The sequence below is a fragment of the Abramis brama genome (assembly GCF_963993115.1).
Source record: "Abramis brama genome assembly, chromosome: 25".
Lineage (NCBI taxonomy): Eukaryota > Metazoa > Chordata > Actinopteri > Cypriniformes > Leuciscidae > Abramis > Abramis brama.
The window spans coordinates 5,831,679-5,849,714 of NC_139987.1; the positions used below are offsets into that span (position 1 = coordinate 5,831,679).

Consider the following 18,036-nt stretch of genomic DNA (forward strand, 5'->3'; position numbering starts at 1 on the left):
AAAAGAAAACACCACAATAGAGTGCACTTTCAAAAAGAGGGGAAAAAATAGAGAGAGATTGATAACAGCAGTCAGAAGAGGGAAAGACCAATGTCAATTTTACCATCACTTCCAAAACACCCTCACAGCAGCGTAGTTTTTTAAAATAATATAATATAAAATGTATAGTGTTATAAATGTACATACATTTAAAAGAAAAATGAAAATATAAATAACTTTGCCGGATTTACGATGCTGACGACCGTTAAAACGCGTCATCGCAGTCTGCGGAAAGGTCAGGTGTATTTAAATGTATTTAATTTTATTTATTTATTTTATTCCGTGACGAAACCAGCTTCCATACTTTTGTGTTTCACAGAAGAAAGAAAGTCTCAAACAAGTTTGATATGACATCAGGGTGAATGATTACAGAATTTGCACTTTGGGGTGAACTGTCCCTTTAAGGGATTTAGCGAAACGGCTTTAGCGTTGTCGTGATAAACAGTTGGAGAAAGCCTGTCATTTGGAACCGTTTATATACTGTCTATGTTTGGAACGCTACCTGGTAAGAAAGGCGTGCATTATTACACCCTGATGTAACCTCTCTAGTTGTTTACTTCCTCATAGGAAAATAGCTTTGCGATCAGGAAGCAGCTGCATTAGAGGCCATTAAAAGACAGAGAATGTCAATGAAAGTAAACAAACACATGATGGTTATATTAGAGTTGATTATGAATACAGTTTTAATTTTCAGAAGAGCAGGGAAATAAATGTCAAACAATCATCAAAAGTAAAAACTCGCTTGTTAATTATATTAATTAATAATATTTCACTGTGGCTAATGACAGTTTACAGCGAGAAATTTACTTTGACACAGCCTATTATTCAGTGGACTTTCCACAGACTTAATGATTTTTATGCCGTACAAACTGTATAAGTCTCTCCCGTTGACCCTAACCCTAAACCTACCCATCACAGAAAACTTTCTGCATTTTAACATTTTCAAAAAACATCACTTCGTATGATTTATAAGCCGTTTTCCTCATGAGGACAAAAAAAAAAAAAAAAAGGATTCTGCCATCTTTGTGTGGACATTTTGTCCCTATAATGTAGGATACTAGGAAACGCACACAAACAAAATCATTAAAAAAATCATGATATATCTGATACGAGATGATAACGAATGCATTCGCCCAACTGAGCTTGCAATGTAATATTCATTAACAACAATGTAGCTCATACTGTTTGAAACTTTAGGGTTGCATATAACTTATTGGTTAAATGGCGTAAGTAGGAGACATGCTAAAATATAATTTTATATCATTTAATTTCAGTAGTTGTAACAATATATGTCATTCTACAAGATCCTCTTTTAACCACTCATGTCATGTTATGAATAAACGTTTCATTAGACCACTAGAGGGCAGCACACACACACAAAGTTAATTCCAGCCAATTAAAATATATATGAATAAAATATACATAAAATAATTTATTCAAAATGACATCTTTGCATTTTGCACAAAATTGTATTTGGTATATCTGAAAATTCAGTTAAATGCTGCGATACACCAATTGCATTGATTTCTCACAGGATTAGCCTACCTGAAATATTGAATATGACGTTTTCAGCTTCAACTTAAATGTCAAAACGACCTGCAGAAATGCGATAAACAGCCTTTAGATAAAACATACTGTACCTTCCTTGAGATTTAAAGAATGCTCATGGCTTTTAAAAGGAGCAGTAAGCTATTAATATGCTAGCACGGTTAAAACCGGTTAGTACTAACGTTACTCATACAGAAGGCTACACTGAAGGTACAAGAGTCAAATATGATTTTTTTCATATGCTCATTTAAAGACCCTTCATAATAATGTATTACGGATGACATATAGGCTAGTAATTTTCCACATCAGCAGAAATTAACTGCCGAAAGATGAAAGAAACTACCGTAGATAGGCCTTCTCTAATGAATGCTTCAATAAAAGCTGAAATAAAAGCTCACGGTGACACGGTTTCATTTCCTTTAAGATTAATTTTCTCAAAATTGGCCTCCTCCATCTCTGCCAGGACGTCTTACCAGTTGATAAAGTAGAAAACATGATGTATGGCGCCTACAAAATAAATATACCATCTCAAATATACCATATCATCTCAGTCCAGTTCGTCCCTGACATTTGTGAAATATAATCAGTTATGATTATTATTATTATTATTATTTTTACATAATATGTTATAAAAACAACTATTCAACCATTCAAAAGTTTGTGGTCAGTGAGATCTTTTTTAATTATTACAACTTTGAAAGGTTCCACAGAAATATTAAGCAGCAGAACTGTATACAACATTGATAATAATCAGAAATGTTTCATGAGCAGCAAATCAACATATTAGATTTATTTCTGAAGGATCATGTGACACTGAAGACTGGAGTAATGATGCTGAACATACAACTTCACATAAATTACATTTTAAATAGAAAATATTTCATATTACTCTTTTACTGTATTTTTGATCAGTAAAAGAGTCTTGGTGAGCAGAAGAGACCTTTTTTCAAATCGTGTATTTAAAAATATTTGAACAAAATGTAATGTTTAATTAATAATTTAATATTTTAATAAAAAATACATATGTAATAAAAAAAAATTAAAATTAAATTAAAATTTTTAAAAAGATCGATCCACCAAATAAAAGTCATGTAGTCCAGAAAATAATATATTGATCTTGACACATAATCCGTGGGTCCGCAGGGCTCCTCTCCATGATATTCTTTCCATTTTTATCATATATACAATACTGATGCATGGAGGAGATCCAGTCAGATGATTAAGTCAAATTTTATTTCTTAACAGAAGACAATCAAATAATAAATGAAGAGTAAAATTAATTAATCCATAATCAGGATTAAAAGTTTAATTAATAAACATAAATAAACAATTAAATTCACTTATAAGTAAAATATAATTAAAACACTCTGAGTATAATATACTTAGCCTAAAGATAATTAAAGTTGGTTGTGAGATCTTTCTTTGAAAAGACAGGTTGTGAAGGAGCGAGGTCTGAGTCCAAGGTATAGACTGACCTGTACAGAAATTGATCTCCCTATTATACAGTTATACGGATAAGAGCATTCGGAATTGAATTGGAATTGAATTTTCATAGTATATCGCATTGAAGCAGACACACAAGACAAACATATCTAGGTTTTCCTGTTTTCACACTCTGAGGTGTTAGCTCGTATCTGCAAGATGTTTAGCCAAGATAACATTCGTTTACCATTCGTTACCATTCGTTTCGACTTTGCCCTCATCTAAACAGCATGTACAAAAATTCACCCTAAGTCAATCAGCTACATTTGAGGCATAAAGATTAATAAAAGTATTAAACATACATTTCAAATGATAATAATGGTAAGCACGTCAAAATGATAGTAATGAGAAACACATCAACAGCATGATAATAATGATTTCTTAAAATATGATGATTAAATTATATTTAAGATCATGATAAAACATAAGCAAGAGATTTAATAATTTTTTTCTTTTTCTGATTCATCAAATATAATAACCTGTATTGTTACTGTTATGATATGGCTCTTTTTTGTTCTTCTTAAAGCTTGGAAGCACCATCCATTTCCATTGTATGGAAAAGAGCGGCTAAGACATTCTTCTAAACTTCTCCTTTTGTGTAAAAAGGTGAGTATCATGACAAAATAGGTGATCTGTGGGTGTCCTTCGATGTGACAGTGTTAATGGGTGAATGAAGCACTCTGAGTCCACCATTAACATCTACTGATGCGATAATTCATAATAAGAGTAGAAGTAATGATTCTGCCTGCAATGAGATCCTTCAACTCGCTGGCCAGAAGTGTGTGTGTGTGTGTGTGTGCGGCCGTCAGTCATCCGTTGTTCAGTTGAGACACGAGCTGTAAAGGAGCAGCCGTATCTGACACAAGCCATCCAGCCCTAATTACAGTGACACATTGCTACAGCAGATGGCTCAGTGGGACTGCCAGCATCCAACACATACACACATGCCATCTCAGATTTCTCACTCCCCACTGGAGACAGTCGCTAGATGAGACAAAGATACCTCTATGTGTGTGTGAGAAAGATGGATGCCACACCCAGATTACATTACCTCTGTCTCTGTCTAAAGCCTCACCTGCCCTTATCTAAACACGTACAGTCCAAAAAGTGCAGACACAATATGACACGAGAAAAAAATATTTACTGCATATACACTTTTTATTTTTTATTTTTATAAATAATACAATTATGTGAAAAGTATCCATAATGCCAGTGTTTCTTAACTGGTGGGTAGACACAAAAGAAACAACACAACAACAACAAAAAATGTAATTCTAAATGTTCTTCTGATGCAAGACTTTTATTTTGAAAGACATGCGTGAACGCTGTTGAGTCTCCTGTCAGACGCAGTTTAAGTAAAGTGTGTCTAAGAAAAAACGTTCTGTCCTGATTCAGAATCTGCGGTTAGTTGAGATGTTGTCAGTGTAATTATTCTAACATTATTTTCTCTACTTGTTACAAAATTAAAAGTCTCTCATAAAATGTTCTTGTCCTGTCAGATATTATACTGTGATCGCGACATGCGCAAATGTGGAGGTGCGTGCTGTATATCACTTCACTATATACAGTGAGGAAAATAAGTATTTGAACACCCTGCTATTTTGCAAGTTCTCCCACTTGGAAATCATGGAGGGGTCTGAAATTGTCATCATAGGTGCATGTCCACTGTGAGAGACATAATCTAAAAAAAAAATCCAGAAATCACAATGTATGATTTTTTAACTATTTATTTGTATGATACAGCTGCAAATAAGTATTTGAACACCTGAGAAAATCAATGTTAATATTTGGTACAGTAGCCTTTGTTTGCAATTACAGAGGTCAAACGTTTCCTGTAGTTTTTCACCAGGTTTGCACACACTGCAGGAGGGATTTTGGCCCACTCCTCCACACAGATCTTCTCTAGATCCGTCAGGTTTCTGGGCTGTCGCTGAGAAACACGGAGTTTGAGCTCCCTCCAAAGATTCTCTATTGGGTTTAGGTCTGGAGACTGGCTAGGCCACGCCAGAACCTTGATATGCTTCTTACAGAGCCACTCCTTGGTTATCCTGGCTGTGTGCTTCGGGTCATTGTCATGTTGGAAGACCCAGCCTCGACCCATCTTCAATGCTCTAACTGAGGGAAGGAGGTTGTTCCCCAAAATCTCGCAATACATGGCCCCGGTCATCCTCTCCTTAATACAGTGCAGTCGCCCTGTCCCATGTGCAGAAAAACACCCCCAAAGCATGATGCTACCACCCCCATGCTTCACAGTAGGGATGGTGTTCTTGGGATGGTACTCATCATTCTTCTTCCTCCAAACACGTTTAGTGGAATTATGACCAAAAAGTTCTATTTTGGTCTCATCTGACCACATGACTTTCTCCCATGACTCCTCTGGATCATCCAAATGGTCATTGGCAAACTTAAGACGGGCCTTGACATGTGCTGGTTTAAGCAGGGGAACCTTCCGTGCCATGCATGATTTCAAACCATGACGTCTTAGTGTATTACCAACAGTAACCTTGGAAACGGTGGTCCCAGCTCTTTTCAGGTCATTGACCAGCTCCTCCCGTGTAGTTCTGGGCTGATTTCTCACCTTTCTTAGGATCATTGAGACCCCACGAGGTGAGATCTTGCATGGAGTCCCAGTCCGAGGGAGATTGACAGTCATGTTTAGCTTCTTCCATTTTCTAATGATTGCTCCAACAGTGGACCTTTTTTCACCAAGCTGCTTGGCAATTTCCCCGTAGCCCTTTCCAGCCTTGTGGAGGTGTACAATTTTGTCTCTAGTGTCTTTGGACAGCTCTTTGGTCTTGGCCATGTTAGTAGTTGGATTCTTACTGATTGTATGGGGTGGACAGGTGTCTTTATGCAGCTAACGACCTTAAACAGGTGCATCTAATTTAGGATAATAAATGGAGTGGAGGTGGACATTTTAGAGGTGGACATTTTAAAGGCAGACTAACAGGTCTTTGAGGGTCAGAATTCTAGCTGATAGACAGGTGTTCAAATACTTATTTGCAGCTGTATCATACAAAGAAATGGTTAAAAAATCATATATTGTGATCTCTGGATTTTTTTTTTTAGATTATGTCTCTCACAGTGGACATGCACCTACGATGACAATTTCAGACCCCTCCATGATTTCCAAGTGGGAGAACTTGCAAAATAGTAGGGTGTTCAAATACTTATTTTCCTCACTGTATAAAGAGCAAATTAAATTACGAGCATGCAACCAATAAATTATGTAAATGGTACGTATTTGCTGGAAAGGATTTGCTTGTTCATTCTATTCATCAGGATCAGTGTCCATTTGTTATTAAAGTCACGGGTTACTCATGTAACCGTGATTCACTAAGAGGAGAGAACGAAACATTGCGTCGAAAGCTGACACATTGGGAAAACTCCCATTCTCCGAAACGTTGAAGCCTGATTGAATCACACTATTTCACCTGCAATAGCCAATGGCGCTCAAACGCGGGGGAGGCCCGGCCGCTATAAGTCTGCACTGAGCGCTAGTGTCTTTGGATCTTTTGACTGAGCGATAGCATCCAAAACAATTATTTTTTGACTTACCATAGACCAGGTCTGTAGTACTCGAGTCCGGACTCGAGACCGCTTTTCTATAGTCTCGGACTTGTCTCGGACTCGCTGGTATTCGGACTCGGACTTGTCTCGGTCTCGGCCACTGGTCTTGTCAAATATGGCTTTTGGTCTCGACCGAGTCCAGGTTTCTTTATTATGTTCCCAGTAATCACACATACGTCGCCGCGATATTAAAACAAAATATTATTGGAGGGAAAGTGAAACACTGGCCACCTAATAACTATGGGCATTTCGGCTCTTTTTCGTGAGCCGGCTCGTTTCAATCAGCTCACTGAAAGAGCCGGCTCTTTTGACTCATAAACGGCTCTTTAAAAAATAAATGTTTAAATAAACTCGCTGAAAGTCCACCGCTAGTGCAACGTGAATATTCATATTTTTAATTGTCCATAACACCCCGAAAACTAGCCTGCTTGCCTTGCACATCTAATTAATGGGCAAAGTTTTCCTACTTTTTTTCTTACCTTTCTTTCTTTGCCTCCACGAGTGGTATAGGCTCCAATGACTGGCTGTTTTAAAATATAGCTAATATCGAAACAAAATAACCCAGCTCATAACTTGCAGGTTTGCTTAGTGGCAAACTTTTTTCATTTGATTGCTTCAGCCGCCACCCGCCCGAATTTAATTAAAAAATTATTTTTTTGTCACGTCATCCGCCGGATCCGCGGTTTATCCGCATCTCTTGTGTGTGTGTGTGTGTGTCTGTGAGTTGGCTCGGTCCTCCCTCTTGCAGTTTAATTGGTTGACATCGCGTGTATGATTGACAGGAACAGAATGTAAGGCTGATCAGACAGTCGAAACGAATGTGTAGTGCTCCTTTAGGCCTATATAATTATTATTTTTTTGTTGTTCTTTGAATTAGTCAATTATTTTAAATAAAATTAAAATTATTCATTATTTCATTATTACATAATGATTTAATTTCTATAGGCTAGCCTATATTTTTTTAGCAGACTTTTTTTTTCCTGTCCTGGACTCGGTCTTGACTCGGACTCAAACCTTTTTGGACTCGGTCTTGACTCGGACTCGAACCTCTTTGGACTCGGTCTTGACTTGGACTCGACTAGTCCTGGTCTTGGACTTGTCTTGGACTCGACAAAGGTGGTCTTGACTACAGCCCTACCATAGACTGTAAAAAAAGAAGGATGACGATGTCCCAATATGGCGCTGACATCTTGCGCTGATTACCGACTCAGAGCCTGAGTCTGCGCAGTAGTGAGCGTGAAGTGGAGTCGCGGTATCAAGGTCCCGCCCGCCGCACACTCCCGCAGAATCGGTTAGTACAGTTTACTGCTGAACAACTCATTTTGTTGGTGTGAAATAAAGTTATGGAAATGTAAAAATTAAAATTAAAGCTCCAATCTCCTCTCAAAAATCCCCCCAAAAAAGTCTCAGTGACTACTGTCAATCACAGCTGTCAATCATGATGCCACACTCCCATTTATTTAAAACTTATTTAAAACTTACTTAATAAAATGACAGAAGCCATCTTTGGAAAAAAGTTTATTTGAAGTAATTTGTAATTTGATTGTTTAGTTTGTCTCACGTCCCATAAAATTTCATGGATAGGGTGGAGTTTATGAGCTATACTGCATCCAGCCACCGGGGGGCGATCGAGACTTTTTGGATTACCTTTTCAGGACTTGTGCGGCACACTTGTTTTTACACGGTAGCTTAAGCAATTTCTCGCTCCCTCCTCTTAGACGTTCCCTTTTGAGGTCGGTCTCTCGACATTGTGTCGAAAGCTGACGCATTGGGGAACGTATAAAATCCCAGCAGTGTAAAAACAAAAGCACTAAAACTCTAGCTCAAATCTAATAGAAAGAGTTGAATGGGAGTGAATGTACTTAGCCCATGACCACGATGAGTGTGAGCAGTAAGCAACTGCCACGCCTTTCCTAGATTAACTACGGGACCTAGTTGAAACACTCAACCAGCCAGTTGGCAGCCGGCCAAGATGGCGCCCGCGCCTTCAGCACCGCCCAACACGGTGCCAAAGTCACGGCATTACAGTGTGGGGAGGTGATTGAAACAACAATAATATAATTGGTGTGCTTATTACATAAACAGCTTTGGCAAGCTAGTTAACAAATATAACAATATACAAATATAACAAATATATAATCAGCTCTGACAAGCAGATTATTATATACAATCATGAGTTTATAATGCAAAAGAAAGCACAACAGAGGGGTAGACAGCTTTCTGCTGGAGCCCTGTAATTACACACCAAGCGAGCCGCAAAGTGAATGTGGTTTGCTCAAGCACACCAAGAGAAAGGCAGTAAGGCTCTATCCTTACATGAACCGCTGGTGCAGGTGCTTACAAACACATATACGTCCTAGTCGAAACCACTCTCTGAAGAGGAGCGTGGTGACAAGTCTCTCAGCCATCCAATGGTACCTCATTAAACTGCATGCTCTTCACAGACAGAAGTTTGTGTTTGTGGCTCTCCAGCACCTCGGGACGGGGGTTGAAGCGGAGACTGTTGTTACCGGGACTGTGTGCCAGCCGGTGGCGATGCGCCATTCAACATAGACTGGGCGAGAGACTGGCTTGTGGCTTGGACCACGGGAACGTTCTCGTCCTTTATTCTGAACTGCACAGAGCTCGCGCTCTGCAAGTGTGGCAACACAACATGCAAACATTTTACTTTACCCACTGCAACCGGCAGGGGGGCTGGTGAAAGAACTTGAACTCTTTTTAGAGATTGTAGAACAAACTCGCTTCTGGCCGACAGGAACTTGGCTTAGATTCTGCTGGGCGTCCGGAAGGACGGTGACCTTGCTTCATGGGGAAACAGTGTTTCCTGTTGGGCCTCTGTTGCACTGGAGGCTTTGGCTCGCGCCCCTGTGCTTGGGACGGGGGCCGGTGTGCAGAGGATGACCTGAAGCGTGCCTAAGGGGGGCCGAAGTGTGTCATCATCCTGGACTGATTCTGGCCCTCTGCAGGCTTCTCCGAAAAGGCCTTTGTGGCTATCGGGGGTGTTGAGCAACGGCAACTTGTCAGCGTCACGCATGTCTGTCAGGGTGAGCCAAAGATGACGCGTTGGCTCCACCAGACTGCCCATGCTCTGCCCAGCTCCTTGGGTGACCTTCTTAGCAGAGCGAAGGGCGAGGTCCCCTGCCTTACAGAGAATTTCTCCAACACGTCAGCTTTCGACACAATGTTGAGAGATCGACCTCGAAAAGGAACAGTTCATGTTTGTTCTGTCAGGACCACTATCGTCAAATACGATTGACAGTTAGCATACAGTTTGGATTGGCGGTATGGTTCTGTTCTGGGCAAGAACTCCCTGTGCATCCATGCAGCCTAGCATGGATACGAGCAGCAATAAACCCCCCCTTAGGGTAAACAGAACAGAACCAACATGAATGTATTGCAGATATCAATTCATTTTAATGTACAACATAATTAGAGAATTTTAGTCTGATTCAGGCGGAATCAGAATGCCAAATCCTGACTGACGAGAGGAGGAGCTGGGGATGGAGGAGGGTAATTCGCTCCTGAGAAACGTGATAGCTGCTGATAATACTGAAGGAGCTTATATTTGTACACAGTGATAGGCGTTCATATTCCTATAGGTAGACGTGGATCAGCTGAGAGTCAGCTGGTGCGAGCTTGACTAACATGACCTGCCAGAACTGACGCTACGCTTGATTATTGTGTATTTACCATAGTAACTGTAGTTTCCGCAACCTTAAGCTAAAATACCACTTTATTTTCACTTTGTGTTATTTTATATATTTTTAAATGACTGGTGGCTTATACCAACTTACTAACTATATTGTATTAACAAAAACTAGTTTGGGACTGCTATTTAATAATGTATTGCATTACCTTATACTGTTATTAGTGTTAGTGATATTCTTACAATTTATGTGTATGTTAAGTAATAAGGGAAGGTACTTGTGTGTCTCAACAATTTTTGAGAAATAAATTTGCTTTGTTCAAATGATTAAATATTTGGGTCGCGGCTTACTAACCATAAGAAAATGTGGTTTCCATAGCCAAACCAGTTGAGAACCACTGCTTCCGCTGAGATTCTGATCACTACCGCCCGCACCCGCACACATTGTTACAGCTTGTAGAAATTGTGAAAAAATTACAAAAACATTAGGGCTATGCCAAACATTCAGAATAACAGAGATAAAACATTGCGTTTAATTAATCTGACCATAAGATAAAGTAATGCTAGCAACAAATGACAAACACATTCGGCCAGCTTTTAATTAGCCTTATAAAACATCACAACTAATGAAGCCTAAAAACATATTTAAACATATGCGTAACAACACATAACAGTTAAACTCTGGAAACCTAACAAGGCACAATATTTAATTGAATAACTTAATTGTTGACTTCTTTCTTGTTACGCGGCACATCCCGCACTGTATTTTTTGACTGCCCACTCCCACCCACAGCAAAGGTAAAACCACCCATTCACGGGCCCTCTACATTGCGTTATGCAACAGTAATAGTAGCAAAAGTATGCCACATTGTTGTCCCAGGACTTCATTATGTTGCATGTTTTATTCAGCAAGTGGCATGACTAATGGTTATTTTATATTTTTAATCCAAATTTGAATTATTGTGAATCCCATCAAAAAGGAAGTAAAAATCACAGTGCTGATATTACCGTCAGTTCATCCCTCACACTGGAAATGGAAGGTGAACTTTAGCACAACATATTGTGTACAATACTGCACGTGTCGTAGGCCATCCGTGTATTCCAACCGTAACGAAAATTTGCATGCTTTGTACAGGTATACATACAAAGTAAGAGTAGTATGGAAGCAAGCTATTCCAAACTTAGCCATTGCTTTACCTTGCAAAAACATGGTTAATCCTCATCATACCAATGTAGCTAAAGGCGACATGTGAGCTTGAGGCCTGGATTTCGTACATTTTTATTCTGGTAAAAGGCAGGGGAAAACTACTAGTACTATACGTCCCATGACCTCCATAAGCTCTAAGACATCATGTGAAAGTCATCCCTCTGGACTTGTAACAGCAGCGGCCAAGACCCAAAACCCCATTCATTCACATTACACAAGTACTCCAAAGCATTTGTGGCATACTTTCGCATCAGTGGAAACCAGACATGCATATTTACATCCGTAAATGAGAGGAGTGAATGACTCTCTATGTGCTCTGCTACAGATTTTAGAGCTTCCTTTGAAAGCTTAGAATAGATCAAGTTTTGGCACATTAATATGCGTTTGCAAAAAATATCACAAATCATTAAAGCATTTTGCCCTCTGTCAATGGAGAGTGAAACATGCCAGAAACGCTCTTTAACACATTAATGCTATAAATCAATGCTTCTCCCTGTAACTCACAAGAAGCCCTTGAATGTGGAGTGTTTCTGCTGGAGGTGACGTTGCACTAGTGTGCCACTGATATGGCGCTGTTAATTAACTGGTCTGTATTTCAAGGGTGTGTGGGTAAGGAGAAATTGGTTTGAAATGAGACCTACCCCAGCACAAGGGCTCCAAACACTCAGTGTCTGTGAAAACTGATCCAACCTTCTGGAATGTAATTTAACCCAGCGACTCAAGAAGAGCAGCTAATGATGGAGGTTTATGCTTTGGCACACATGTCTGTCATTGAACACGAGTGAATCGTTGGTCACATTAATACTTGTGACACATACTCAATTGAAGACCTGACAATATTTCTGAATTGCTGACAGGCAGGCAAGCAGAGATTTCTTTCTGTATGACAGACAGACCATAAGACAGACTGGATGGATGGATGGATCTTTCTTTTTGTATGATAGTTATATAGATAAGACAGACAGACAGACGGATAGATCGATCTTTCTTTCTGTACGATAGATAGATAGATAGATAGATAGATAGATAGATAGATAGATAGATAGATAGATAGATAGATAGATAGATAGATATTTCTTTTTGTAAAATAGATAGATATACATGCACTGTAGTACATTGCTACATTATAATGTGATATCATGAATAATTAAAATGTAGGGGGTTAGATGGGATAAATGTTGCAAAACTCCTCTTCCGCTCGGAGTTAGCCAGAGAGCAGCTGGGGTTTTCTGGATCATGTCCCTTAATCTTAAGAGTTTGTTGATTGGATGATGGGACGAGTCCAACAAACAGAAGCATTCATTGGGAGAGGAAGCTTTCGAGCAGCGGCAGAGCTGTACTCCAGCACTTCAGTTTGACCAGCGCCTCTCTGAGCCCTGGCACCGACTCAGAGACTCGGGACACTTACAGACGCCACTGCTTCTGCAATACTGCAACAAATCGTATATCCATAATCTAGTATACTGATAGAGAGTCTGTGATTTTTCACAAAACAGCTACTTTCTTTCAACAATCAGTTAAGACCGGGTGTGTTTATCTACTAGAGTTGTTCTGTCTTTATGTTTGCCAGCTCTCAGTAAATTATGCAATAACCTGTTTAGTGAGCAATTACACACCCTCAGATGTATTTAGAGATAAATTACATGAACGAAGCCCTTAAGATAACGTGTAGTTTTTTTTTTTAGCCTTAGTTAACTATTGGGTTAGGTGCATTCTAGAGATACACTGGAGTTTGGACCTAATGAAAAGCATAGTGGACCGCTTTCAGCAGAATCATCTTTTGAGTTATTTATAGAAATCGTCTAGATGACTTTGGTTATTGAATAACTGAGGGTGGCCATTGTAATTGTTGGCTTTCTGTCAGTGATCTGAAGTGTTTATTCATGGTGACAAACATAACTGCCTTGACACCAGAATGAGTAAGCCTATCATTCACTGTTAATGGAGATGATAAATATGTAGGAAAAAAATGTTGTACAACTGAAACACTACACGCCTACTAGCCAACAATGGTTGAAGGAGGACTCGAGCCATTTCTGGAGAACAGATTTCACAGAAACTAAGGGCGGGACTCTTTTGGGCTTATAAGCAGCCATCCAGAACACCTTACTACCTCATTACTGCTAAGCAACATCTTAATAGTGCAATAACAGCCATTCAGAACAACAACTGCATAGCAATGGCCTACCATGTACAACACCTTAACAACTACATAATCCAGCAATGCAATAACAATCATTCAGAACAAACTGTCTGCATAGCTTGTCTGGCTAACACCTAAAACACCCTACTAATGTGGTAACAACCGTTCAGAAGGCCTAAAAAATGCATAGCAACACAATGTTAATCACCTACAACACCCTAGTAATGCTGTATCAACCTTTTAAAACAACTAAGCAATTGCCCAGGAACACCTTGGCAACCACCCACAACACCCTACCAATGGGGTAACAACCACTGACAATGCCTTAGCAACTGCATTGCAACCACCTAAAACACCCTACCAATGTATTCTTAACGCCTTAAAGTGCATATAAACACCACGGTAATAGTGTAACAATCTTTTAGATTTCTTTGAAGAACAACATGGTTTGAAACGTCACATTTGGCAAGAACATGCAATAAATACGTTTTCTATTTTGGAGCCGTGGTGTGCCAACTTTTACTTTTTCTTTTTTTGTGACTGCGGTTTCAATAACAGATTCAAAACACAGACTGTCTTTTTTAATGTTTAATTTGCACACTGACTAAATGATTAAGGAGACTGTGTCTGTCTCATAACAATAAAAGCCATTCAAAGTGAACTTGTTGCATGAGTTGAAAACAATTCCAAGACAGCAACATAGCATTGGCCCAGATCCGGCCCACATCTGGTACAAGTGGATTCCACACGTACCAGATGTGGGCCGGATCTGGGCCGACACTTTTTTGCTGTCTGGGTTGCTTATTAGTTCACCATTTACTGTAGAACTTACAGGCCAAAAGTTTTACTAAAAATAAACTCATTCTATCTAGACCACACAGTATTTTATTGGACTCTATTGGAATTTTATGTGCTTGTTTGGGGCTTTATTAGTGTTCATATTACTATTCATATTTACATTTGGTTGGGAGTTTTTCAAAATCCCTAATGCAAATTATTACATGTAAAATAATAAATACTAAAAAGCTCTATAAACCTTCATTTCTATTTAAATCTTTACAGCTGTAGTACAATGCCATATATATTGCACCTATTTGCATAATTTGAACAGAGAAAACGCTCTACGGACAATCTTTAAATGAGCCTTACATATTAAAATTGTGTTAGCAATGCCTAGAGGGAATAGCATTGAGCTCAGCAAGTTTTCAGCAAGATGGTATCTTGTGGCGCCAGATCTCCATCCATGCCCTGTTCCCCTAATAATGGGCTGCTATCCAACAGAGAGCTGAGATAAGCACTGACAGGCCTCCTGCATGCAAGAACACACACCAGATAATACAGCAGAGACACAACAGTAGGACATGAACTACATAAACACAGCTCTGGCCTCAGGATGCAGGATTATTTGTGCTTTTGGGTCAGTAAAACACAGTGACACAGGACTGGGAGACCAGATGGTTGGTAATGATAGAGTTAGTAGTGCTGAGCGAGAGTAGTGCATATAATCTGGAGTGAATCACACAGCTCAGCAAACGGAGCACTGATCCGCAGCGCACTGTTATGCCTGCTGTAATGCCATTATTTACAAAGATACGCACTGAAACTACTGGTCTGAACGGCTGACTGAAATCAAAAAGTGATGGGATCAACAGGAAATTGTGTAAAACACACCATGTACATTCCAAACTTGTTTAACTTTTCTTAGATGGACTTATCTTTTCTTATCCGGGAAAACTATGGCACATATGGCTCAGTTCGGCAAAGGTCACATGAGCCGGATCTGGCCCACACACATCAAGCCGGTTTTAGTGTGAGTTGTGGCTTGCTGTATGTGACCCATGTGACCTTTGCCGCTGCCAGAACTGAGCCATATTTGCCATAGTTGGCCCGGATGCCAGCCACAGTCAGGTTGTGTAATCACTGTCATTTCATGCGGTATGTGGGTCAGAAGAATGAGGGAGATGTGTGCCACAACTGGGCCAGATGTCATTTGCTATCTGGGTTTTTTCTGTTGAACACAAAATAAGACATTTTGAAGAACTGTTTTGTTCATGCAATGAAAGTCAGAAGGGTTTAAAACACTGACTTTTCAGTGTATTCTCCAAAAAATAAAAAAATAAACGTTGCAGTTTTGGCGAACTATCCCTGCAATAACACAACAAATCCCTTATGAAAATTAACTATGGTTTTACTACAAATAAAACAAAAACTAATAATGCTGAACAGATCATACCTTTGGACAGAAATGTCATGAAATTTTGATCCATACTCTACCGTTCAAATGCTTTTTTCCCCATTGTGGTGTTGTCTCCATATTTACAATTCTTTGCTGCTTTAGCCGCTGCGCTGGATCCTTCATTGGAAACCAAAAGCTGAACATTTATTTTTTGAATTCTTGCACCGGGGAACAATACAAGTCGACACCATTATGACTAAAAGTTTGCTTAGAAGTATTTCCTACTAAAGCAAGACGGTATTTGACTCTGGTAAGTGTATCCATAGTAGACTAGTGGGAGTGGCCTTGGATGGCAATATGCCCAGTGCATTATGGGTAAGGTTTTCCAGCTTTTTCTGTTTTCTGTAATCAGGTACCAACGACTTAAATAAATAGAAGAAAAATGTGCATTTCTACTGTATAGGCAGCCAAGTTTGATTGAAAGCCCATGTTACCACAGTGAAGTACCCCTTCTATTCTGGTGCCACCATTACTGTGTGTGAGGGAGAAGAACCAAGTCCACCCTTGATGTACCAAATACAGCATTCTAATGAACACTACTTTTTGTTAACTGTTTGTCATATGTGATACAAGTAATAATTAGGAAAACACCATTTTAACTACTTTGGCTTTGTTCAAAGTATCATGAGAGTATCGTTCATTGAACCAAATCATGACATGAGTGTATTGTTACACCCCTAATGTTTATCAATGCTAAGCTGTTCTGTGTGGGTTTTAGCACATTGCTAGCTGGTTGCTTAATCAACCCTAAAGTCTCTGATATTCTGGTCTCGGGTCCCTCCTTCAATCTAACTGGGTAACAGTGCAGGACAATTTAAACACTAAATGCCTCATCTTTAAGGTCAGGGGGTTTAGAAAGCACAGCTCAGTGTCTATAAAATGACAGTTTTCTTCTAACTTCAAATGATATACCAAGTATTAGGGTCATGCCTAGATCCAGTGAGTGATATTGCATTTTATAGTTTTAAACATGTGATATGGTGCATGAATGGTGGCACACAAACTCAAACACACAGGAAGTCAGAAAGAGGGCAAGGAACTAACTTGCATCTGCTTGAAAAGAACTATTGTATTTCTAATGCAGCTAAAGGCCCGTTCATAACAAGTTCTAAAAATAGTTCTAAATATAAAAGAATAGCAGTTCACACCACAACTCGAATGATAACGGCACAGCAAAACAATATCATTTGAATCAGTTTCAGAACAAGTTTTTCCAGCTGATGAATAATAAAAACATTGGCAGCCAATCAGAATCCATCTTGCTGTAACGAGCTCGAGCTTTTAAAGCGTCAGACAACAAAACTGCAGCACGCTTAATATACACTGCTCAAAAAAATAAAGGGAACACTTTTTAATCAGAGAATAGCATCAAGTCAAGTTAAACTCCTGGGATATTGATCTGGTCAGTTAAGTAACAGAGGGGGTTGGTAATCAGTTTCAGCTGCTTTAGTGTTAATGAAATTAACAGCAGGTGCACTAGATGGGCAACAGTGAGACAACCCCCAAAACAGGAATGGTTTTACAGGTGGAGGCCACTGACATTTTTTCCCTACTCATCTTTTCAGACTGTTTTTCACCAGTTTTGCATTTGGCTAGGGTCAGTGTCACTACTGGTAGCATGAGGCGATACCTGGACCCTACAGAGGTTGCGCAGGCAGTCCAGCTCCTTCAGGATGGCTCATCAATACGTGCCATTGCCAGAAGGTTTGCTGTGTCTCCCAGCACAGTCTCAAGAGCATGGAGGAGATTCCAGGAAGACAGACAGCTACTCTAGGAGAGCTGGACAGGGCCGTAGAAGGTCCTTAACCCATCAGCAGGACCGGTATCTGCTCCTTTGTGCGAGGAGGAACATGATGAGCACTGCCAGAACCCTACAAAATGACCTCCAGCAGGCCACTGGTGTGAATGTCTCTGACCAAACAATCAGAAACAGACTTCATGAGGGTGGCCTGAGGGCCCGACGTCTTCTAGTGGGCCCTGTGCTCACTGCCCAGCACCAGGGAGCTCGACTGGCATTTCCCATTGAACACCAGAATTGGCAGGTCCGCCACTGGTGCCCTGTGGTTTTCACAAATGAGAGCAGGTTCACCCTGAGCACGTGACAGACAGGAAAGGGTCTGGAGAAGCCGTGGAGAATGTTATGCTGCCTGTAACATCGTTCAGCA

General features: G+C 39.8%; 1 long non-coding RNA gene across 1 annotated transcript; it reads left to right on the plus strand.

Moving 5' to 3' along the window:
• The first annotated feature begins 453 nt into the window (after nt 1-453).
• On the plus strand, nt 454-17,507 carry LOC311075928. Its single transcript, XR_014604592.1, has 3 exons — nt 454-544; nt 3,596-3,675; nt 17,468-17,507. It is a non-coding gene; the product is annotated as an uncharacterized lncRNA (long non-coding RNA).
• The last annotated feature ends 529 nt before the right edge of the window (nt 17,508-18,036 follow it).